Source organism: Symphodus melops, assembly GCF_947650265.1.
Source record: "Symphodus melops genome assembly, chromosome: 8".
Lineage (NCBI taxonomy): Eukaryota > Metazoa > Chordata > Actinopteri > Labriformes > Labridae > Symphodus > Symphodus melops.
Window position 1 is genome coordinate 11,875,586 of NC_136698.1, and position 25,907 is coordinate 11,901,492.

The following is a 25,907-nucleotide window of genomic DNA, read 5'->3' on the forward strand; positions in this document are numbered from 1 at the left end:
AAGAGAGGCCACATAGACCTGCATCGGAAAAAAAAGAACTTTTTAAAAAAATTTTTTGTTGTTGTTTTTTTCACAAATGTTATGAAATTAAATAAGAAAAGCAAGAAGAAGAAAAAAGGAAAACATGAATGAGATTGTAATGAGGTCCTTGGGAATATAATAGTGTTTTTATAGTTCTGTTATGGGATAAAAAAAACAGCTCTGTGCCAGTCAAAGAGATTGATTTCCATGTTCACAGGGGGGTCAGCTTTCATATCAAAGACGCTGTGATGTGATTTTGATTATGACTGCTTCAGCGCCAACCTACTGTGATGGTATTTTTGGTTCCTCGCTCAGACATTTGAAATTGCTTAAACAACAAAATGAGCTGACAGACACATGGACGAGCAGAAGGAGTAAAACAGCTTCACAATGAGTTACCTTTCAATTGCAGCTTCAATTAATAAGTGGTTGTATGGCATTCAGAATTGACAAAAGTACTTGTGTAGCCACAGAGCGATGGTAGTGTTTATGGCAAAAATGAAAGGGCAGCTGTAGTCTTGCCTCTGTTGTAATGCAACCAGAGACCTCTCTCAGTGGTACTTTGAAGACATCCAATTAAAACTAGAAAATATGGCCTTTGAGCTGGAGGTTACTGCTCCCCATGGTGTTCTGCAAACAGATTTTTCATGGACAAATGTCTGCCAAAGGAAATAGGAAACATTAGGCAAATTCAATGGCCTGGCTTTTGTGAGTCCAAATGATGGCAGGCTTGATCACAACTCAGTACATTCTCGGCTGTAATGTGCTCGTGGTTGTACGGTTTGAGTTGGCAGTGAAATGGTATTTAAGCTTGTCTTTAATATAGTTGTTGCAACCGATATTAGTAATACGTCGTCCTGTTTGTCTGTCTGTTGAGTTGTCTCTCTTTCTGCCGCCTCCTCTATCCCACTTCAGATGGCTCTCCAATAGGTTTGTGCCTGTTCAAAGGAAGTTTTTCCTTCCCAATGTCTGTGCTGGCTACTGGCTGGGCTCAGAAATTTGGGATCGAGGAAGGTGCAGAAAGAGTGAATTGGATGGAAGATGAAAAAAAGAAAATATGAATAGGTTAATAAATCTTCTAAACTGTTGAATAACCTACATTAAAAAAAAGAAACAAAAAAATGAAATAACACCAGTGTCATCCATGTGCAGTTTGATGATTAACATTCTTCTCATGATTCATGGTGTTCAATGTATGTGTGTATAATTTATCAACTTAAATTAGCTTCATAGTGATGAAGTCATTATTGAGACTGATCCTTGCAGAAAGGCAGGTCTCTTCGGCCAATCAGTGGAGCTGTCTTAAACATCTCAGTCATTTTAGTTATGGTTAAATACAAAGTGCATTCCAGCAGTAAACTGACCCACATTTGGTCTGCCAGTGCTTTACACCTTGTCTGAATTAGTTCAGCTTTGCGTCCATGCCTGTAATTACTGCCCCCATCTGAATGGGCTTAGCAGGCTGGTGTGAAGGAGTCCCAGTGGGGCCCAGCATGGGTCCTTTCAGCCTTGTATATTCCAGCCGTGCCATTTAAAAAAAAAAAAATGTATTACAGCCTCGCAGCTCTGGTAAATGTCATGCCATTCTCTCCTGTGTGGGAGGAATCGCAGCCACGGCGGTGGTCAAAGAACCCCGGCCCTCAAACCAACAGGAAGCTGGCCATTTTGAGGACTAGGGATTGATGAGCAAACAATACATCTTGTTTGTTCCTTTTTCTTATTGGAAAATAAAGGAGGGGGGGTAAGAGGCAACAATTGTTATAAATGGAAATAATGAAACAGAATTGATTGAATTTAGGCACAGGATAATAATTATTAGATCTATTTCTAAGACTCTACTGTACATTAAAATCCTGCTTTTTTGTTTTATCGTGTACATTTTTAAAATAATTGCAAGTGAGGATCAAAGTGTTGATCATTTTAAATTGCACACTTTTTGTAATGTTTTAAACAAAGTTCTATGGAGAGTTTGTTTTCATAGTCTTGCATGCAGTTGGCAAACACTTTAGTCTAGTTTAGAAACGTATTGCGGTTTGAGAGACAACTTAGTACTGTGTACTTAGTACTCCGCTTTAAAGGCTTTGACTTTAAAGTGCCAGAAACTGGGGCAGCTAAGGAAGTCTGTACGGACTTTGGTTTGTAACCCTAAGGTGGCAAGTTCAAGTCCAGACCAGAGTATTGGAATTGTTGTGGTTCCTGGAGAAGTGCCAGTTCTCTTTTCAAGTTCTGCTGAGGTGCCCAAAAGCAAGGCACTGAACCTCACCTGCTCAGGGCATAGGGACATCTCTGACATCTCTCCATGCATTTCTATGAGCCCTGTTTGTGCATGTTTGTATTTTAGGCCTTAATGTTTGAGTAGCAATTCTCTCAATAACAACGTTCCCCTCAGGGATTAATCACGTATATGCAATTAGAAACATTTTTCAAATAATTACTAATACTACTATTATATTATATTATGTTATGTTACATTAAATTATATTATATTATATTATATTATATTATATTGTATTATATTATTTTATATTATCTACTCATACTGTTACACACAAATAGTTGGAAACCAAAGTGAGACTTTTTAAAAAAATATATTTTTAGCATCAACATTTTGCAGCTTTGTGACAATTTTCAAGGATGCACACACAGCATATATGGGATGACGTTACGATTCTCTCCAAACAGCTTGCATTGGCCAGAATGTAGGACAATCTTGATAATGAGATGACGCCTCCTTTTTCAAACACCTGTCCCAGGAAAAAGTCTTTTTGAAGCTTCAAAACAGCGGAGTCCTGTTGGGAAAGATTCCCTGAGATACTATTAGTTCAAGGAGAAGATAATCGCCATCGTCATTCTTGCAGCCTTTTCTCTCATATAAGTGAAACATGAAATAATTTTAGAAAAACACAAGTGCCACGCCACGGTTTGTTGGTGTAGCTTATCAGGCTGTCACATCCTCAAATATTCTTGTCAGACTCTTGAAGACGCTCAGAATAATTTTATCAGTCAGTCAGCAGTCCCCCCCCCCCCCCCCCCCCCCCCCCATTTTCAAGTCTTTGTTTCTGTTGGAGCGCCTCAATGTTTAAGCCACCTGCAGTTCTTGGCATTTACCAAGATTACTTGGTCTCTTTTCTGTGTCTACTTCTATGGCTTACTGACTCTCTCTTTCCTTTTTTTCTTTTTTGAAGGTTTATTTTTGGACTTTTTGTGCCTCTATTGGAGAGATAGTACAGCAGATAGAATCGGAAATCAAGCAAAGAGAGAGTGGAGAATGACATGCAGGAAAAGAGCCACAGGTCAGAGTGGGTCAGAGTGAGATAAGTCTGCTGCTTAGAGGAATATAACCTCTGTGCACGGGGTGTAAACTAACCACTGTGCCACCAGCGCCCTTTAATGAATCTCCTTGAACAGAAACACACTTGCTTGTACAACAATTAGGTAGTCTCAGAGTTTCAGATTACATAATTTAAATATTAAGCAATACTACAGTTCAGTTGGGCAGTGGGCCCATCAGAGAATAAACCTTCATCGAGGCAAAAAAGGTGGTGAACACTAATACAGCAAAAAACATGGACTACAACAATTTGTCACTATGGTAACCCCTCCATTCATGAGAATAGTTATATTGTGAATGTCATTGTGTCTGCACCTCAGTAAAATGCAACCCCTGTTTCTTTAAATGTTTTATGAAAAAAAAGTGTCCTGTGCTCAAGCCAGTACGTTGTTTGTTGTTGTTCAAAAACAGTGGAAACGTTTGCCACATTAAAATAGTCATATACCCATTAAATCATCATTAGACATACCAGTGTTTTTTAGCGTACCAACAGATAGTTGATGAGTTTGCGTTTGTGTTTACAGATGATCTTCCTATCTTATCTCATCTCATTTGACTGTCACTAAACACTTACGTTTTGCTTGTGATCAAAGGTGCAGCACCAAAGAGGTATTTAGAGTGTCTCAGCTCTGTGGATGATGTATGTGTTTATGCGCGCCACACTAAGCCTGAGGAATGACTTGGAACCAGAATGAATGGGCCGTTGTGGTTTATATAAAGACACACACACACAAAAAAAAATCCAGATTGCTAGAGGTAATTGCTGCTTTTTGACTGCTTCATAATCTCCAAGCAAATTAGTCGACATGTTGTGAAATTCAAATGGCATAAAGCAACACACACATGCTGACTCCCCCCCCCAACACACACACACACACACACACACACACACACACTCCTAATCAGTGTAAGCTATCAATACTGGTCAAACATCATTAAAAATAAAGTCCAAAGTTTGTTTAAAATGTGTAGCAGTAGATGTGTCCCAGTTAGGAAAATACATCAGAAAGATCAAATGAATAATCTTCATATGCTGAAGTAATTAGCCGAGCAGGGGAGGTCCCTCATGTGCCAGAGGATTCAGAGTGTGTATTTTTACTCAAAAGTGAACATTCATCATATCGCAGCTTGGTTTCCCGATCAGCTTAAAGTGTCCCTAAGGTGATTCTTCTTTAAAGACATTAATCATGAATGCTTATTACACATGACCTGCTGATTCCAGGTTTCTCCATTTATCTCTGGGAGGAAGACTCCCCTTGTGCGCGGTCAAATACTTACACCTGATCCCTGTGAACCTGAAGACACCCCTCCCCTCCCACTCCTCTGCCTCTATAAGAGGGAGAAACTGAGTATATACTCAAGCTCTGTCGGAAAAGGTATTTCATGCCCCTTTTCCGTAAGGTAAAAGAGAACATGAAAATTAAGTACAAAAGAAGGAAAGCTCATTTATCACTTTGTTTCTATCAAAGAATTGAACATTTACTCAAAGCATGGCAATGACAACAATGTCTATTTACATACGTTTGATATACAAAGAGTTGTTTTTTTTTATTGTTATTACCAAGTCATAGTACAACAGCGGCAAGCTTGCCAGCAGTTTACTTGCAACCACTACACAGGGAGTGAACATTTTCTTCTCACAGTAATTACACAGAATCACAGGTGGCCATGTTGGAGGCGAGTCAACTGCTCCAACATTTTATGCAACTGCTCTGTTTGTGTAACTACCAAATTACACATCTTTCTTTATCGCAAGTAAATTGTTGTTGGCACTGACTGAAGCGAGAAAAAAAGAAGACACATAATTTCTGTATTTTTTCCAGGAAACATCAACACATGATTGTTTACCACAGTAAATGTTCTACTGGTGTCAATGTTTTATTGCACTAATGTAATACAAGTTTAAAATACTTGTATGTCAAGTTATTTAGCGAGAAGTTATTTAGCTAGCTATTAAAGCAATGTTAAAACGGTCTGTCTGAATTATTGAACAATCGAAGAAATTTTGTCAATCTTTTCAAAAGAAACATGAAATCAAATGTTGATCAAGAGGAAACAATTTTTGTTTGTTTGCCCATTTTTTTATTCAATTTTGATACTAATTGTGATAAATATTTCATCAAAAGATACAAGAATTAAGATTTATTTTTGGGCATTCGTCTAAATTTGGAAAACATAGTGGATAAAATGGAAAATCAGGTCGAAAGAAAGAGAGAAAGAGAAAGAGCCAGGAGCCGCAGGTCTGACTTGAACCTGTGCCGCCTGCTTGGAGGACAATAACCTCCATACATGGAGCACGACATGACATGGCAACCATCGGCGCCCCAAAAGACCATTCTTTTAATTGCAAACTACATAACCTGTTAGCATTGATTCAGCTTAGAGATAAAACAGAAATGTACTGTGTAATACATAGCTACAATAGAAAGACCTCATGGGCACATAACATTTAATCTTTACCTTTTTAGAGCTTGTTTTTCTACTGTTGTACCCTCTTAAGGTGGAAAGACTGACATTGTTATGTTTTCTTTTTTCATACCTCAGTAATTTCAACATCTGATGTGATTAATGAGATATTTTAAGTTTATATATTTTGTCAAAGAGTGCCTAAACCCCCAGACCATGCTTTCAGCTGAAAACCCATATATGGATGGATAACGTATATGGATTGATGGTTGATAAATTCGATTCAAAATGTGAACATTTGAAGACGAACTATTCCTATTCTAAATTTGCATAGTGACCGCCCTCTACAGGTTGAAACAAGACTCTACTACCATACAGTTTTTCTATTTGCTGATCTTGAGGCAGCTGACCTATCTGGTGTAAGCTTTGGTCGTGGGAGCCTCTGGAGGAGAGAAATCCTCCACTAGAGTGGTTCTCAACTGATGGGTCAGGACCCAAAAGCGGGTCAAGGAGCTGTTAGTGAGTCACAAATGTGTTTGTTTGTTTGTTTGTTTCATGTGATTTCTTCTTTCTATGACGGTTTGTACCATCTGAAATTGAAATTGTACACATTTTCAACTGATTGTGGATTGAAACATATAAGAATCTTGGGTTGTACATTTCAGTGAAGGAGTAGCTGGTGGGTCCTGGGGTGCGACCAGTTGAGAACCACTGCTCTACTACAAACCACATTTCCGTTGCAAAAGTGACATAGCTGCTTCTCGAGTCATTGCCCATGGCTAAATAAACTAGATGCTTTAGTGTAGCATATAGACTGTATGATGTTGCAGCTGATCATGTCTCATCTAATTTATGTTGTATCCCTAGATTTACAAAAGCAAAAAATAAACAGTATAGTCCTCACTATTGTGGGCCATGGCAGCATGGCATGTTTTGGTTTGGCCTATCACAGTCAGCCTATTGTTCTGTTTTCTAGACTGCAAGAAAATGATCCACTTATCTCAAGAGAACCAAACAACAGAACTTTTCACAAGAACATAAGCACTTTATGTACTGCTAAAAAATGAGTTAATAGAATGTATGGATTCACGTCCTCTGAGGGCTTTCATATTTAAGCTCTTTTGAATGATTCTAATTTAAAGAAACTCTGTTACATCCCGAGTCTCACATGTAGTGACATGCTAAAAAAATGTGCAACTCCAATCGTGTAGGACATAGAGCCACCAGGCAGGTTTCAGGGGCTGGTACACAGGGAGGGTGAAACAAAGGTTATAGAGGCTCTTTAATATTTAATTGGGGAACCCCCCCACCGTCGCCATAATTAGGTAGATTACACGTCAGCCATGCTCCTGTGTGCAGAAATGTTTTTAAACTGCTCTATCCTCCAGGCAAATGGAAAGAAAAGTCAAAAAGATTTTCACGCTGTCCGGGCACCCATGAATGTGCTGTTAATGGCCACAGAAGAGCCGCAGCCCCAAATAAAAAAAGAAAAAAAAAGAAAGACTTTCTCATGTCAAGTAGGTATGAATTTTTTACAGGTTTGGAGTACAAAAGGTTTGGTTAAAAATTTAAAGGCCTAGTGGCTGACAGTGGCAGTCAGATGTCGAGACAGTTCAATCACTCCTGCGCAGCCTGTTTCTGTGCTGTTGCTCCTCACAGCTTCTTCCACATTGTTTATAATCCACATCTACAACAGTGTATCATACAATGTAGTACAATGCAATGACAAATCCTATTGTGACAGAAGAACAGAACGTGTACATGTAAAGTTCCTCTACTAGTGTCAGATTTCAACTTTGTGTCAAACCTGAAACTCATAAAGTAACACAACATTACAAGGTCTGTTCAGTAAAACTGCATGTAAAATGCTACTTTAACACAGATTGAGATTTTCTTATGATAACTGATTTTAGTTGTGTTGTATGTCTAACCGTTCAGGAAGCCTGCACTTTCACTAGTTTAGGAGCCTGGACAGTTGAAATGATGGCAAACTTGCATTTTGTGTTTGTTATTTGAAGGACAGGTCTTCCAAATGTAGACCAGCAAGATTTAAACATGAAGTAAAGTGTTGAGGAAAAAACTAAAGGGTGACTGTTTTATTTCTAAGTGTACCTTTCAGCTGCATTATTTGGAAAAAGCTGTTAATTCACTAAATTATTCATGGTATTACAAAATAACAGTTATTTTAAACCAACTCCTGCTTCAAGCTATAGCAGGGAAACATTAGCTTCTGTAACATGTGGTTTGTTGACTAAAATGTTACAAACACAATGAAACTCAGTGGGAACACAGCTGTTTGTAGTGGTAGTCACTGTCTTTTGTTAAAGATTGAGTTGCATGCCTCATGACTCTCTCATTAGTCAGACTTTCTGCACACATCTCTTTATTGTCACAAGGTAACACAGCTTTGCATCATTGGTACATCAGGATGAGTTCAAAATAGGTCGTCATGTGCTGGATAAGTTTCAAGGTGTCACCATTAATAGCTTGGCCCTTCAGTAGTTAGTAGTCGCCTCAAGCCCATGCAAGGGCAATCGCAGGCAGCATTTGTCTTGATATTGCCCATTAAGAATTCAGCAAAAGGCAGTTGTGTATATAAACTGTAAGAACAAGAAAAGGAGCGGATCAGAAAAAGGTGTTTTCAGCAGGATCAGTGCAGATGAGACATCAAGGCCTCTGTGGCTGCTGCTGGCTGTGGAAGTTTAAAGTGTTCTCAAATTGGTATGAGATGCTGTATTCTTTTCTATTAATAATCCTGAACATTCAGACGTTGAATAAATGACATATGTATTTGTGCAGCAGAGTATGGTGTCATAATATAGAAAACACCACCAATTAAAATGACCTCTAGAGTCCCTAATTAGATTTGAGTGTCTTGCTACCTTTTCCGCTTTATATAGTGATACCTGCCCATTCTCTGACTGAATGCTCTGAACTCGTTTTATCCACACTGAACAGGATGCTAGATTATAGAAAGTCATACAGAAAGGCGTATTGTTGCTAGCTCAGCAGAGCGCTGAACCAACAAACTAGTGTTAAATATAACTCCTTACATTTCAGGTTTTTAAAAAGGGTTAGTGGACCATGGCCCCTTCAGCCACACTGTAACTTCTCATTTGTGTTTTTGAGTCCGAGAATACCTGCTGTGTGCCAGTTTCAGTGACTTCTGGATGAATCCAACTAGGGGTGGGTTTGGAGCATTTGTATGGTATTAGAATAAGAATACGTCTTTGACTGTTTTTCATTGTTCCACAAGTTATACAAAATGATAGTATTTGAATAATATGAACGTAGAAGATATCCCTGAAAAAATCAGTTTGGGCTCCAGTCCAGTTTGAATAGGAAAGACTTGTCTGGTTGTCAGTGTATTTTTAATGTCCAATGTTTTCGACCACAAGTACTTAACATGCTGACATATGACCTGTAACAGCATTTCACATTTCTATTCAAGTGTTCGCATACACATTTTATGTTTCTGCTTTTTGCAGTTTTCTTCATTAAGTCCCAGGAATCCATCCCTACTCCAGTAGAATGTCATGGCTGCTCTTCTTTGAATTATGTCTTTAGTATATAAATGAAAGAATCATTTTCTTTTCAGTTGACGTGAAGTCTGAAATACTGAAACTATTACCTTGAAAGGAGATATCTTTTATCCTTCGAGGTGTTTGTGTTTCTGCATCTTTGTGTATAATTCAGTGTAAGAGGTTATTATGAAATACATATTGAAATGAACAATACATTCACATTTAGTTTGATTATGTTAAAAATAATTTACTGGATCAAGGTTGGTTGTGAATTTTTAATAAGTCTGTATCATATTACAATACAATACTTTATTGTATTGATTTGTTGTAGCTTAGCACAGTTAGCACACAGGCATACAGCTTAACTTGGAAGTTTTTAGTGCTGCACCTAAATATGCTTGCTTTAAATACCCCCCACCCCCTCAAAAAAAGTAAAAAAGCTGCATTGCATGAAGTGGAATGCTCTTCCCTTATAGTACTGGAGTAATTAATCGCTTCCTCCTTTTTCTAATATAATCACTTATGCTATATTTAAACCACGTACAATCTGTATGATGTTTTCCCCAGTGGACAGCAGGACCATCTGTGTTGTCATTTTTTTTCACTAATGACATAAGTGCTTTAGTTGCAAGTTTTTTTCCCAACTCTTTGCACAGTCTGGATGAAATGTCCTGCCGTGTGTTTAGTCTGTTTGCTCTTCCCAGAATCTTCCTATTTGGACATCAGGTCTCATGATTTTCTATCTGTTTTGCACATTGTGAGGTCATTGTGTAGTCACATGAACCACATGAAAGACCATCCTATCTTTTTTACATGTCACTGCATGGCAGCATTTGCACAGTGGTGGATGCATTATGCTGGGGTGTGAATGACTCTCTTCATTAAGTCCATGCAGGGAGGGTGGTGTCGTAAAAGGGTTAAATGAAAGCAACAGAATCCTGGAAGAAAAGCGACTGCAGCATGCATAAAAGTGCAATTTTTGAGATCTTTACTAAAGAAATGACATAGTTCTTCACATATTCTAACTAAGTCTATGTTCATAATGTAATGAGAGCATGGACACAATTTTCATGGAAACTTGTATGTGTACATGTGCCCTTCATACTGTATAACAAAATTGAGTTATAATCTCTTATAACCCTGGATTTCGGCAGTCAGGCCAAATTAACCCTTGCCAATTAGACTTAGGACAGATAAAGCCAAGATATATTAATCACCATACAGTGATTTCTGTCATCTTATTTTCATCATGCACTCACAGAAGGCCGCCGCCTGGGGTGCTTTGATTGAATTTTATGGAGGTCAATTGTAAATGGCAGGATGGGTTTTAAAAATAAAAAGACAAGTGAAATCCTGATGCAATATTTCATCTTGCAGAGGCCTGATAAAGCCTAATGAAAGGCGAATGCATCACTGTATACTGTGCTGCTGGAATGACAAGCTGCACGCCTCCACACTTAGTCCATCAGTATGCAAAGCGTCGGACAAGAGGCTCTGGAATCACACCTCTCAGGAGACTCCACCACAGAAGGGTTGAGGACATGCAAGTACCTTCCTCACATTTAACTAAACTATTCCTTTTCTCAGAGCACGGAGAAAATTGGGAATTGTGTAAAGAGATGTCAGATCCAAGGGAAAGGCAAAAAGATATGCAATGTCACTACCAGGCTATCAGGAGACTTTCTCTTTAATCAAAGGGCCCCATCAGAATGTCCACAAGCAGCCACTGCCTGTTCATTTGCAGAGGTCTTTGCACACACTTGCAAAAAAACTGATGGCATACTGAAAGCTCTCGCTCTCTCCCTGCTGCGGTTTCTCTGTAGATCATCTTTGATTGACCCAATTAGGTGAGTCCACCGGGTGATGCTCACTGCTTATTAGTGTTTCACATTGGCTTAATCATTGGATGCAGAACGTGAATGAGGTGCAGAGCAACCTGGCACAAGGGGCGGACACAGGCCGCCTTTCAAGTGTAAATGAACCCAAAGCATGGTAACCTGTGGTAAGTCCAACAGCTGCTTTGAATACTATCAAAACCAGTCTTAATACAATTTAATAGGTCACTGGTTAGGAGAAATATTTAAGAAAGAAACCTCCTGAAGCACATTAGAGCTTTTGTTTGACATTTCTTTTATTAACACTCAAGGAATAAGGCAGGAAAGTCAATCTAATTTCCTCCCCTGCGACAGCTTTAAGTGTGTGTCAACTTGCCTTTTTTGCACATTATTTAAAATTTGCAGCATTTGTGACATTCTTTCAAGTCATAATGGAGCAATATTTTATGAGACGCGTTGCAGCGAGAAGTGTTGGATGAGAAAAGAGCGAGCAGCAGAGCTCTTGTGCTACAGATGCAGGTGAACTCCCATGCGAGACGGATGGAGGGGAAAAAGGTAATTTGTGAAGAGACCTACCTGCCAAGATGATGAAGAGTTCTCCTTTGTTGATGTTCCCAAAAGTATCTCCCAGTCAGGAGTCATAAGAGAGCAGAGCTTACAGTGACACCTTGACTGGTAATCAGGGAGAGGGGAGTCCATTCCTGCAGCGTTGTGTGTATGTGTGTTTTAAATAAAGATTGTCATTATATTTTTGATTGGAGTTCTCTGTCTTTTTGCAGACGTAATTCCTTTTTTCACCCTGACACGGCTGCCTTTGGGCTTATTGTATGGCAGTGTTTGTGAATAGATTGAACTTTCCTTGAGGAATGCGAGAGGCGTACCGCAACCCAGATGAAAAAATGCATGCAAGGTGTTCTTGCTGCCTGTTTGAAACATGCTTGTATCTTTAATCCAGAGCTGATCATTATGTGAACATTTCCCCAAATTTAAGAAATTAAAGTTGCTGTAGTGAAAGTTTAATGACATGACTAAGATTCCAAGGACAATCAAACATGTCCAGCTATTGACTTTTTCATCGAGGTTTCACCTGGTATCAGTTGATCTTTTTCGTGTTTGAGACAGTCAGATAGTTTGGGACTTCATCATAAAACACACAGTGTATTTGGCCTTGCATGTTTTTTTTTCTTTCGGAACCTAATGAGGTGTTTACTAAGTTGAGGCTTCATTTCCATTGCCTGCAGCTTTTTTTATGTGATCAACAGGGACGAAAACACATACAGAGACCTTTCATGGTTTGTGTTTCAAACATATCTTTCACAACTTAACATTGAAATAAATGTATTCCTCTATAGCCTCTTCAGTTTCAATGGCAGAGCACTTCATGTATTAACGATACTGCAGTGGATAAATCTGATGCAATTTTTAATATTCTTTCAGACATTAATGAGAGAAAGACAGCTTTGTGTTGGAAGAAGGTTTGATGTGCACATGACAGTTTGATAATTATTTGCAGTGTGATGAAGTAGGTGTTAGCTGATTATTCAGGTCACTGCAGGCTGTAAACTGAATACTCTTCTCAGATACTCTGCCAATTTTTGGGTTTCAAAGTCTTTTTAAAAAAGCCATTTAACTATTTAAGCTTCTTAAGTATGTTGCATATGCTATATTTAAAGTCAAGGTGTTTGATTCAGAGTTAAATCACGCTCACACTTGATGAGCAGACTCATGCAGTTGTGATTGATACTGTAGAATGTCTTTGGCACCACAGGTGCATGTCCATAGGTGTTTGTGAAGGGAGTAATTGCATATTTCACACTTAGAGACGTACAGTAAGCAGGTGTTGTTTTAACCAACTGCACACACCTAAGCACATTCCTTGAGTGAGATTCAGTCAGAATCACATGAGGATCCCCATCTGTCAGACAGAGGCGGAGGCTAGCCCAGAAGAACTCACACAGGTAGACTGTTAGAAATCAATAATATCACTCTCTCTCTGCACGTGTTAATTGCCATCATATGTCCTGATGATGAAACATCCTCATTTGTTTTCAATTAAGTTTAATGAAAGGTCAGTACAAGCATGACACACTTCCTTTCAGCAAACGGTTCAGAGGAAGAACTGTCCTTACAGAGCTTAGGGAACACTTCATGTCAAGCAGTGTGTGATTACTATTACTATCATGTTTCGTAATGTAATCCTCAAAAAACAAATGTGTAATCTCTCTGTCAGGTAAAAGTACACAAAGAAGCTGCTGACTCTACTAAATATCTCTACTAAATACTTAGATGTAAAGCCTAATAAAATAAATACTGAGGTGAAGCTTATTGTCATTTTCTATTAAAACAACACGTTTTGTTTTTAATTACTAGAATTTAATGGTTCTTAAAAGTAATTGATTCGGGATTTTCTAATCAGGATACTTTTCACTCTTAAAAATAGTTTCTCATCTAAATTCAAAGAGTTAAGAACTGCATTTTTAATTTTAAAATGTTCATCTACGCCGCAGGCAGATAGTACAAAGAAGCTTTGTAACAATTAAGCTCTTCAAATGATTCATTTTTAAAACCATGATAATCTGCAAAGTTTCAATAGTTGAATGTGATTAATCGCATTTTTGATCCTTTCGGAATTCTGTTTTGCATTTAAAAATAAAAAATGTTAGGCTTTTATTGTGAAATTGCATACTGTCTCAGGCTCAGAGTACTTTATTTGCTTTTTAAAAAAAATAAAGTAAGCCCCTTCTGTTAGATTGAATGTCACAACATTGACCTAACCAAAAAAAAAAAAAAACGTTTTCGAAAAATGGAACAAAATGAAAGCAGCTATATTAATGGTAAGAAAGTGAAATGAGACGCAGGAGTGTCCTTTTTCTCCATCACTGTGACGGCAGGGAGGAGCGCCCGATGTCATTGTAATTGAGAGTTATGCCCTCAATAATTTTCAAGTTGAAATAAAGAAAAAGTAAACTGAGATTTATGCACGGTGTGATTGTTCAAGATAAAAAATATGTTTATTTTAGACCTTAATTGATTATGATTAACTACTGTAGTCCATGTAGAGCTCAAGTCACAATTTAGAGATCTAATGTTGACGTTTTGTCTTTAAACAATTGTTTTCATTCATATTTTCTGGTTAATGTAGAGTTTCAGCACAGCAAAAAAAGACTTTTAACTTTTTCCAGAAACACTTGGCGTTTGTAATTTCTGTTGATAACATGCTGTCGATATGATTTTTAAAGAGGGTAAGCTTTGTGGTTTAAAACTCAACATGCTAATTTCTTCAAATAGGGAGTCCAAACTAATTTCTGTTAGTGCTTATAGTGGCTAAAGTGCATTGGTGCAACTGCCCAACAAACTATATATATATATATACTTTATTTTCTTTTTAGAAATACATTTATAGTTTAAATAACTTTCAAGGCATTAAGCAAAAACATTCATTTATTCATCTTTAGAATTCTATTATTGTTTGAACTATTTGCATCATTTTAGGTTTAGTCATTGTTCATTTGAAATATCAACAGTGCTAAAACCCCCCAGCATTTTCTCTTTTTGGGTACCCATAATGCCGTCTGTCAGAGGACTGAAGCCCTCTCACAGTTGTCACAAGTGCTCTGTCTCGTGTCTCCCCTCGGACTGCATTAGTGTCAGCGTGCGCTCTGCTCTACTCATTGTGTGTAATCATTGCTTTGTCTCTGGTGCCCTGACACACACCTCACTGCATGCAACTTCCGCAGTTTCACAAGCATCCCCCCCCCCAACACCGCCACCAAATCTCTTGCCATCCCCTACGCCACTGAGCTGCACTCGCCTCACACCTAAAGGGATTGCTGTCACGTTGAAAAGGCCGGGCTTGCTATGCCTGACAACTTGCATATTTGTACACGGCGATGCAAATGTTTCCCCACTGATATTGTTTTGTCACTTAATGGTGACCCCCACTAGTGTGCCATTAAAAGCCAGACATTCCAAAGTCTCTCAGAAACGAGGCATTTCTGCAAACTCGTCCCCATAGGACATTTTCAATACTTGTCCTTCTTGTTATCTATGTGCTATTGTATGCTGCACAAACCCATTTTCTGCTTTATTCGTCCCCTGCTGCACTACGTTGCTAGGAACCCATGGGGGGGTGACAAGAGCCCTTCACCACTTTTTCAGTGAAAACTTTCTGCTTTTGTCTATGGTGTTATTTCTGTGTTAAGATGACACCTGGGAATAATCCCTGGGGTTTTGACATAAATGGAATTCAAATTAAACGGATTAAATGCTATAATCATAACAGGCATAATAACTATTACAACTTTGGGTATGTTTTGATCATGTCCTTCGTTTTATTTTCACCTCTCCCCCACACACACACTCACTCAGCTTTGAATAAAGCAACAGATTTAAGACACAATTTTCAAGTGAAATCAAATCTTAGATTGCAAATAAATAAATAAAAAAATCCAAGCAAAATAAATACACTAGATAACAAAAAAAAACTGTTAACGGAGGTGGTCTTTCTTCATATGAAAGACGTGACCCAAAAAGAAAAACAACCTCGACACCTAAAATTGCATTTAAAACGATTTACGTTGCATGTAAACAGTAATTAATCATGTGTCCTACTTCCAAATGTAGCGTGCAACATACGAGCCATATGGTACCATATTCTTCTGCTGCAACATAAGGGATTGGCCTGTCTCCATGGCGCACAAAGTTTACCCTGTTACCTGTCACCACCTCAGCTTTGAAACACTCCGTGTCAGCGATCACTGTCATAAGTCACATGGTCATGAATACATTTTCGTGGCGATGCTTTGAGCCTCTCACTTCGAGCCTCTCACTCCTCTTGGTGGTGTTCAGGCAAAAGCTGTCACGAAACCTTTTCATGTTTTTATTTTTGGAAACAACCATTGACCAAAAGCTTTCACTGTAACATTTTCTTTCACTTTGTTATAGTCATTTAGCCAGCTTACTGTTGACGGCCACAGCAAAAATATCAGTGTATTGTGATCTGTTATCAATGAAAACAAGTTTAAGAAGGCTGCTTTGTCCTTGAAAGTTAATAACTGTCATTACAATGTCCAAAGGGATTCTCTTACACAATACGGGCTGTTTAAAATGTTTGGTACATCTTTTGTGTGTGCTGATATTCTGATAAGTTGCGTACACAGTAAGCAAGGCTTTTTTCTTATCTGTGGAACGTTTATTAAAGATCAGAGAGGTTAATTGAATGTATTCCACTTTTTCCATGCGGGTCTACAACAGACAGAGTCCTTGTCTCCATTTATGCAAAAGTTGAAGATGGGGAGAATAAAGTATGCTGTCTGTTGAATCTGTGCTGCTTTCAAGGACATGTCAGGCATAACACATTAAATACCTGGGGGGATTGTTTCCCCTCTTAACAGTACATCTTTTATCGTATATAGTAGGAAGTGCATCCTCTTTCCTTCCCTTTTTAATTAATTGTGAAGACTATGATACTTGCATACTTATGCGGAAGCTGTTTCTAAATACGTGGAAGGGAGTGGAGCAACCATATGGTGTTGTCTGACATGAAGAAATTAGGCCACCAATGCTGTCTGTTCATTGTCATCAACCTGGCCACCTGCTTTGCTTCTGCAGCGAGTAAAACTAGTATACAACCCCCTCCTTCCTTCTCCCACTGCAGCCGCCCCAGTCCAACTTGTTATATCTTTATGAAACAAGCTCCAACAGGAATCCAAAACTATTCAGGGACACGTCAAATTTGGGTACAAAATAGCTGGAAAGGGACAGTGGAGGTTGTCTGGCTGAACTCAAGAGAGTTCAGCAGTTCTTCATCGAATATAAAAAGTGAACAGATATGATTGTTTGTGGCTTGAGTGCGACGATACAGATGGTTAGATTGGCCCCTGCCATTTCCTCTTAGGTTGTGTCCTTGACGTTGGGATTCTGGGTGGTAGTGCCAAAGCAGACACACTGAGTCGCCCAACTTTTAAAACATCGTCCAACCAATTTTCTTTCTCCAATACCATCCTTGTTTGTTTAATCTTTTTGCCTTCCTCTGAGCAAGATATACACTCACATATTTCCCCAGACCTTCCAAGACCCACTCCCCCCCACCCCTTACAGGGCACCTTGATTCTGTTTGTCTGCAATGTAATCACCTACTTAAATTTACCAACGTGCGATATGCCAGTGAGGAAACATATGGTAGGGCTAAAGCTCAGAGCATCATTCAGCAGACAGTTACTTAGGTCACATTACAAGCTGCCGGGTACCACTCAGAATAGACACATTTAAAGCAGACCTCACTGTCGGGAGAACAACCTCTGGGGACAGACTACACACGCTTCCTGGGGCACTTAATTTTTTTTGGTGTCTGCATTAATTTTTCATCGTTGTGCTGTCCACTCACTGAGGCTGCAATGGTTTCACTGAACTGCAGCGCAGCGAACAGTCATCCATTTGGCAACCACTCACAGGCTACACCCAGCTGCTGTGTTTGTGGCTGTGGTACCATGATACACAGAGTTATTTAGATTTGTCCTCCGTCATCTCGGCTTAGTCCTGTGTCCTTGACTTTTGGATGCTGAGAAATAGTGCCAAAACCAGCACAACGGGCTGTTTTTTTTAAAACTCCTTCCAACTAAGTTTTAAATCTTTGCTGCCAAAACCATCCTCCATTTCAGTTTTTATCACTTTATTTAAAGAGAAATTGAACTGTTGGCCCTTTTTAGCACATTATCAATACTGCCTATGATGAAATTTACATGTATTCAATGGAAAATATCTTGAATTTCTTGATAAGTACCATTCTTTTATCCACTTTGAATTCTGTAACATCTCCTAGCAAAATACAGCGCATAGTGATGCTTTGAAAAACTTGTCATGTATTATTTCTGTGATCCTCCACAAAGAAGCTCAATAAAAATCCTTTGGTCAAGACAGAAGATGGGTATTGGCACAAGCCATTGGGCAGAAGAGTTAAAAGGTCTCCCCAGTTGAACTGGCCCCCATCAACTGTCAACAAGTCTTCTTTTCCTGAACCTTGAATGTGCAGGATTCTGCCCTCGTTCTGGTTTTGCAAGGGAGGTTTTTTACTCACTGCGGCCCTGCGGAGCCTGAGGAAGGATTAAAGATTGATGAGAACTCTCAGAATCAGTTTATTGCTCCAGAGATCTTCGCATGTGTTATGAGTGGGAAGATTGTGTTGCTGTTTTTGCCTCGTAGAAGTTCATGAGGCTGACACAGTGCTAAAGTGTTTGACAATCAAGGTTAGATTGCTCTTTCTTTTTTTGCGCAGCAGATAGCCTTTGGATTGCCAGTGAGCTGATGTGAGTAGAAAACAGTGGAGTATATTCATATGTGAAATATGATGAAATGCTGGTGCTATCAGGATGAGAGGCCTTCATGTTTCCACACACACTCACACATTTTGCCTGACTTCAAAGATGATAAGGGCCACGCTCACTTGCTGTTGCAGGTAATACCTGGACCATCTTGAATACATTCTCACTTTTGCACCTTTGCTTCACTACATCTGTGTGAAGAGAACATGAGCTGGATCAGTTCAGCTTCAGTGGAGGTATATAATGCATTTCAGTAGAGCTGGATTGGAGGTACTTATGTGAGACTCAAGATCTCACAATGAATAGAGAAGTAAAAGCTCAGAGCAGCAGAAAAATAAATAGTTTATTATTTTCTGCTCTTCTGTTTCTTTGTGCATTTTCAGCTAAACGGAAACATTAGAAAATAAAAGGCAAAATGTATTAGAAAAGCAAAATGTGGGCATCTAAAGAAGCATTATTTTGTTTAAAAAAGTGACCACTGTCATCAGTGTGGAACAAAAAGGAGACTTACTTTACTACAATAAAGTTAATTTATTTATTTTTTGGGGGGTGGGGGTGGCATTAGATTTGTCATATTGTTTCCTACAACATTAGTGGATGGAAACACTTATTCACTTATCTATCTGCATTGGCATTTGCCAAATTCCTTAATTCTATGATGAAGATTTGATATCAAATGTTGTTCTCAGTAGTAAAACTGATACATCAATCAGCATTACACCAACTTTTCAACACTCCTCTAATACAGCAGTAACATTGAATCATAAGACAAAGCATTTATGAAAGAAAGCCCAGTGTTCTTTAGTTTTGCATTTAGTCTCTTTACTATTCAAGTTTTTTTGATATTGAAAGGTATTTTATTTTAATTGACGGAGGATGAGGGCGGGGTTACAGAAAAAAATTAATTTGTAAAGTTGTGAGAATAAAGTTATAAATTTACGAGATTAAAGCCCTAAATTTATTAGAATAGTCTCGTAAATTAACAAGTTCGAGACTAGCCTGCGCGAAAATGATGGAAATGAGGAGCACTCTTAAATCTTTTTCCTCTGCACACACAACTTCGTCCAAGGCAGTGTGGTTCTTTCTTCGGAAAAGCCACAGTTTCTTGGAGTAGTCCTTTTCAGGTTCCTGATGTTTTAAGACAATGTGGAGATGATGATGTGTGTGTGTAGTTTAATGTCTGCATAAGTAAAGCCCCATCACAACTAACAACTTTAAACCTGTAAATATACAACTTTATTCTTGTAAATTTGTAATTTTAGACCTTTTTTTTTTTTTTTTACATGGCCCTAATCCTGCTCATAGGAGTTGTCTTATTTATCTTGATGTGTGATTGAAGGTTGAGCCTTTTATTAAACTTTTGTACTAAAGTTTCACTCAGAATTTTGTAGTCTGTGTTGTAACATCAAGTTTGCTGTTTTCCTAGTTTCCAACCTTCATCAAATATAATACTGCCACAAAATATCAGCTATTATTAACCTCCATAAAAATATGACTGCAACATGTAATATCTGTCAACCCCTAAGGGGCCGACCTGAAACAATGATAGAAATCTCCGTGGGGACAAATAACGAGCTGTAATACAACGCGTTAATTTTTTGGTGTTGACTTTAATTTTTCATCTATGTGCTGTAGACTCAGCATGGCTCCGTGCTTTCACTGATGAACGGTGGAGCAAACTGTCATCTCCATTTGGCAACCACTCACAAGTTACACCCCAGCTGCATCCTACGGCACGGGGTGTAACGGGCAGGGGGGAGGGGGGGGGGGAGCTTGCTAACAACACGGGGCTTTATTACCTGAGAAATTAATGATCTGAGAGACTAAGATGAAATGGCTGAACCATCTGCAAGAACTCATGGTGGAGAAGACCTATCCCCTCCTCCTATCTGTGTTTTCCTATTTGAGAGTAATGTTTCAGGAACATAAATCAGAGAGCTAATTCATACAGTTAAAGGTGGAGACACCACAGTTAGCAAACACAGCCTGATGATTGATCACCTGCAATTATAGTTAAGTAGGTTAAGTTATGTTTTGAGATTCCTTTTGAGGCAGTTGATGTTTTTTTTTCTTGTAATTTATTAAAAGTGATGGCTGTCTGAAATTAGAAATAGAAGTCTCTGAAAACGCTTTGCTATGCTTGTGCATGTTTGATTGGTTTATTATTTTTTGAATGCTTTGTCATTACCCTCTTGCCCTCGAGGGCCATGCAAGACGACATAAAAAAAATTCCAAATTAATTGAATAATGCATTATTGGAAATACATGGCTATTTTGTTCTTCGTATTTGTATTCTCCTTCTTCTTGTAAACACAATTCTTTTGGACTTTTCTAAAATATTCTGAGGTTGCAGCGTGACTTTCTGGTAGAAGAATAGCTCAGTGAAGTTGTAGTTGATGTCATTACTGGTGCAGGCCTGGTTTCTATGGAATGGTAGAGCTGGGCTGGTTGTGATTGGCTGACAGGGTGTTGGAAAGAGCCAATGGGATCACTTTGCTTTATGTTTGGAGCACACGCACACCAATAGTGAGTGGAGAAGCACCCCCTGTTGCACAGTTGTAGAATTCACCCTCCCGGCTCCATCTGCAGCCCTGTTGAGGCGCGTTAGTCCGCACTTTTTTTTATCCAGAGATTATAACCAACAGTAGCAGAGCACAATGCCACAAGGCCTCTGCAGTGATCTACTTTAATGGCAGATTTACCCCATAAACCCTGAGGATCCTGTAGCTGGATTTGGTTGCACTGCGTATGCATGTTCGTGATGTGTTCTGTCAAGTCGCCATTGTGAGCTCAGATTTGTGGATGAAGTTGATGAAAATCAGGCATTTGCACCAAGACTGGAAAAGAAAAGCTGTGGCCTTTCACAGTGAAATGTGATAGGATTATGTCGATGATCACAGTACTGTGGGACTGGAGCCTGACACCAAACTGTGTCCAACTAATTTAATTGTTACAAAGGTCTGTACTGTATGCGCAGCATTAGAAACTGAGCAATTTGGTCCTGAGAAAAAAACATTTCACCAAATCATTAAATAATTTGTAAGTCATTTTAAGATTCCATTATTACCTACTATTCAAACAGTTAAACGTCCTGCCTCAAAAGGAAATGATTTGCACATAAACTGCTTTTCACTCAGATCGTCTCAAGTTCTTTCGCATTGGTTTTGCATCGCAGGACTTGGGGGAAAAAAAAAACTTGAACTTCTGTAGAGTTGTAAAAATCTCTCTTCAACCTACAAATATCCCCCCAGCAGCTGAGTACATCATCCAGGTCATCCACACCCTTTTTTTTGTTGTTGTTAAAGCTTCCCTGTGTCACATATGTTCTGAAGACTTCCTTGTCCTTTTAATTGAGCTGTTAGCCGGACTGCCATTCAGACTTACATACTGTACCCTTCTCTTTAGCTGACAGGGTGCTGAACCAGGAGGTTCCTCATATGAAAAGCTCTGACCTTTCTTTTGTGGTGCAATCAAATGGGGCTGCCTTGGTCCTTGGCTCTGAATAATTAATTCCTCCCCTCAGTAGGAGTGTTTGCTAAACAGTGGGGTCCTCTGCAGTTCACTTTTTCTGCACCACTGCCACTGCACCCTAGGGGAGACACGAGTGTACGCTTTAGTCTGACTTAAGATGTGCCTTTCAGAGAAAAAGGAGAGACAGTCAGGAGATATTGGAGAGCCTCTTTTTCCTTTTATTTCTCCGTGCAGGGAAAAGTCAAGAATGTACGTACGGATGTATGGAACATGTACGAAGGAGACAGTGAGATAACTTAGCATATTTCTATATGAATGTACAGGAAACTACTGTTTGTGGCTATTTGAGACTCCTCACAATAGTCCCCTTTTGTATCAGGTTGTGTACATTTTCAATAAATGTCTCTACACCAATGACAAGAGGTTGATTTTGCTTTTTAGTTTATTTACATATATTTTAATGTTATAATAATAAACCCAGGAGAGAATTGGTTTGTAGGACAGCCCCAGCCTTAACCATTTGTTCCTCTTCCTGTCAAGCAAACCAATCCCCTGTGAGGGGGGCCCAACCGTAACGCCCCCTACTGCATTTGCCTCGTAACAGTGTCATCTCCACCCCTGGTGTTCATGCTTTCATCATCCATAGAGAAATAATATATTGTAGGGAGATGCTCCTGAACCCCGTCCTCTACTGGCAGTGTGTGTGACAGCATTCTTTGATCTCAATGTGAGAGGCTGAGGCTCCAGGAGAAATTATCAATGAGATGTGGAAGGAGAGAGAGAGAGCGAGAGAGAGAGACGATATGGAGGTGGGAGTGATATGGCGAGGTGTAAGTGTGTGTAGTGCATGTTAAAAGTAGCCTCTCCAATTATAATGTATATCATTTAGCAGCTACAGCTCACAAGCATAGGTATGAATTTATTATTAAAGAAGAGCTCGGATGTGTTTCAAAAGTTGGTATTTGTTTCAGCACACTAAAATTAAAATCAAAATAAAAAATGCTTTAGTGGCATCATGTTACCAAAATATCATGTCCCGTCCTGCACCCTGCATAATGTCTTGCGCAGTGTGTGCAAGGGGGCAGTGCAGGACTTCATTAGAGGAGACAAAAACCTCTAAAGTGTTCAACTTCCATGAAAGCTTGATTTAAGCTAAACCCTGTGATGAAGCATTAGCAGTGATCCAGCTCTACACTGGCTCTGCATTAAAGCCAGAGTATTCTGTCTCAGAATAAATAACCTAACCTACTTTTTCTCTGGCAGATATCAGATGATCAAATGCTTTTTTTCCCCCTCCTACTGAACAAAAGTGTTATGTGGGATATTTGTCACCTCAGATTTTTGGGGAAAATAATGATGCAATTCATGTTTTTTTTAATCACAATAACATTTTGTTTTTATCTTTAGTGGGCCCTACAAAATTTTTTTTAAATATGTGTAGGAAGTATTTCAAGCCATGACTACTGCTTCTATAAAAAACATGACATGCAATATTGTAAGCTTACTTGTGATTTGATCACATTTGTGATTTATGTATGCATATGTATGTTCAACTGAAATATACAGCTCATATAAATATACAGTATATATATTTTGTTTTTAACTTTTATCCTTTGAAAAAACTTTAAAAAAAGACTCCAGAAAAGCTAACGCTCCCTTTATTTTATTACACTTTCTTTCTCTGCATTTACATGCATATTAGTGATTTATTTTTAAATTACAATCTATCTATGCCCTACAATGGCATTATAGTACAGTAAGTTGTAACAGTGTCCCCCTACAAAATATTATAAATGGATTTTGATTAAACTACTTATTACTCTGAAAAAAAATATCCATTAGTTTCATGGAGCTTTGTTTTGAACCACAAAAAAGCAGTTCCTAAAAGAAACTTCTGGAACTTATAGAAGAAAAAAGGAGCACAAACCACACAGAGAAACTTGAAGCAATATACTGGCTTTTATAAAAGTGGGGGGAAACACTTCTTGGCACATCTGCATATGAAAAATTGCAGCATAATGAAGACATATTAGCCCATTGAAATGTTATTACGGCACAGGGAGAAGGGATTGTTTTTTCAGAGCGAGATCAGAGATGGTGCTGTCCTCGCTGTTGCTTTTTTTTTTTTTACTCCTGATCTCATCTGTTTGGCATGAAGGGGGAGCTGTGGCTCCTCCTTTCTGACCAGGGTTACAGCTCCGGGGCTTCACCGTGTGCCTCGCACAATTTTCTCACACTTCTCTGGCCGCGCTGTGCCACATTGATTTAAATGTATCTGTTGAGGGGAAAATAATCAATGCAAATTCCCTGGCAGTGCAGCCAACAAATAAGACATGTCTGATTCATCAAGCGGACAGTGTTATAAAGACCACTCTTTCTCTTTTGTCCCATTTCTCCCGCTCTCTCCCTCCCTCTCTCTCTCTTTGGTCTCTCTCACCTCTGGGCCACTTCACCCTTTTTTTACTCACTTCACCTTTCTCTGTCTAAAAAGTCTTAGTCTGAAAAGGTGGAAGGAGCTTAATGCCTTCAAATGTACCTATTGGAACTGCAGCATAAACATTTAATCAAGGTAGGTGCAAATATACTAATCAAATGTACTTTTATTGGTTTTTAATTTCTGATATGAAGTGGGGTCAAATTAAGCCATTTTCAAATCATTTTCTTGTCGGTTATTTACAGCACATTTTTCAATTTTTAAAGAAAAAAGTTTCTCAAAATGAATTGTTTACATTTTTTTTCTTTTAACAATTTATTGTTTTGTTTTGTTTTAAAAGTAAAAGACAAAAGTTAATTTGAAACATGCCCCTGGTTCTCAACCACATTAAAAGTATGTCAACATGTCAAACAGGAAGGAAGTCTCACCTGACACCTAACCTTAACATTTTGTTTTTGCTCCAGCTTGAACCAAACGGTCAAAAGCTCTGGCTCCTAACAAGGGCAGAGTTTAGCCCCTGTGTATGTAAATCCACTACATGTGTGTGCGAGAAAAAAAGGCAAGGGGCTATTTGGAAATTCCTGTGTGATGAAAGGGAGAGAATATCCCCCAAAAAATGATTAATGTGGTGTTCAGGTACACAGAAGATTGAGTGATCCTGTCATCACACCATATGGTACCAATTTATTCCAGCATGAGGCAAGTTCAGTGGAGAAGCTCTCACAACTGAGAGTCCAAAACTCTCCAAAAAAGAGAAAAAAAATACAAATAAAATGGGTGTATACATTTAAAAATATATATGGCATTATTAACCTAACAAAAAGAAATGCACAGGCCGCGCTCATATTTTGACATTGTTCAGCTAAGTGCAGGCTGTTATCTGTCTGGTGTTATTTTTAATTTCAAGATGTCATTTATTGCTGAGGTGCTAGCTTAGAGAAAGGCCATTTACAGAGTAATTGCTCTGGACTTACTGGTAAAAATCCAGTCCCATTATGATTATTATTATTGGCATCTTCCCAAATTCTTTTCCTTCTTCTTTTCCTGCATGGAAAAAACGAAATTAGCCACCATAAAGAAAGGCCTGGTAAATGTTGTGCAGAACTTGCAGTAATGAATTCAAAGCATTGTCTTATCATTTTCCTCCTACTCCTGCTGATCTCTTTCTGAACTTTTGCTGAAGCCAGTTTAGATTGAAGTTTACTAAGAGTTGAGAAAAAATTAGCATTAAGCTATTCCTTCAATCCAAAGCAGCAGGTTCAGAACAGTTGCAACTTTTTCAACAAAACAGCTTTTATTTGACAGCGACTCCAGAGGTTTCATTCGGGGTATACACTCTCTGTTTTAAAATCCAGCCAGGTAGGAGACAGAAATGTAGTTTGGATGTGACAAGCCTGTCGAATCAGACTGAGAGCTGTAATTTGACATGGTTTGTTCTTCCTCGAGCTCTAAAATAGGGTCTTTCCCCAGAAATAGACATTTTGAAATACTGAGAGCTCCTGTGTAACTCACTGACCTAAAAACAAATGTTTTAGCAGCATAAATTGTAATGCAGCAATGTAAATA

At 38.7% G+C, this 25,907-nt stretch overlaps 1 long non-coding RNA gene across 2 annotated transcripts in view; it reads left to right on the plus strand.

The window, feature by feature from the left end:
- LOC306828470 overlaps positions 1 to 25,907 on the plus strand; it is a 94,351-nt gene that overhangs the window by 18,257 nt on the left and 50,187 nt on the right. The window contains exon 1 of one of the 2 annotated variants that reach the window (XR_013779750.1): positions 24,211 to 24,476. The exons of the other annotated variant lie outside the window; for it this stretch is intronic. This is a non-coding gene — a long non-coding RNA (uncharacterized lncRNA). Of the gene's footprint in view, positions 1 to 24,210; positions 24,477 to 25,907 lie in introns of those variants that run through there. 2 annotated transcript variants of the gene reach the window in all.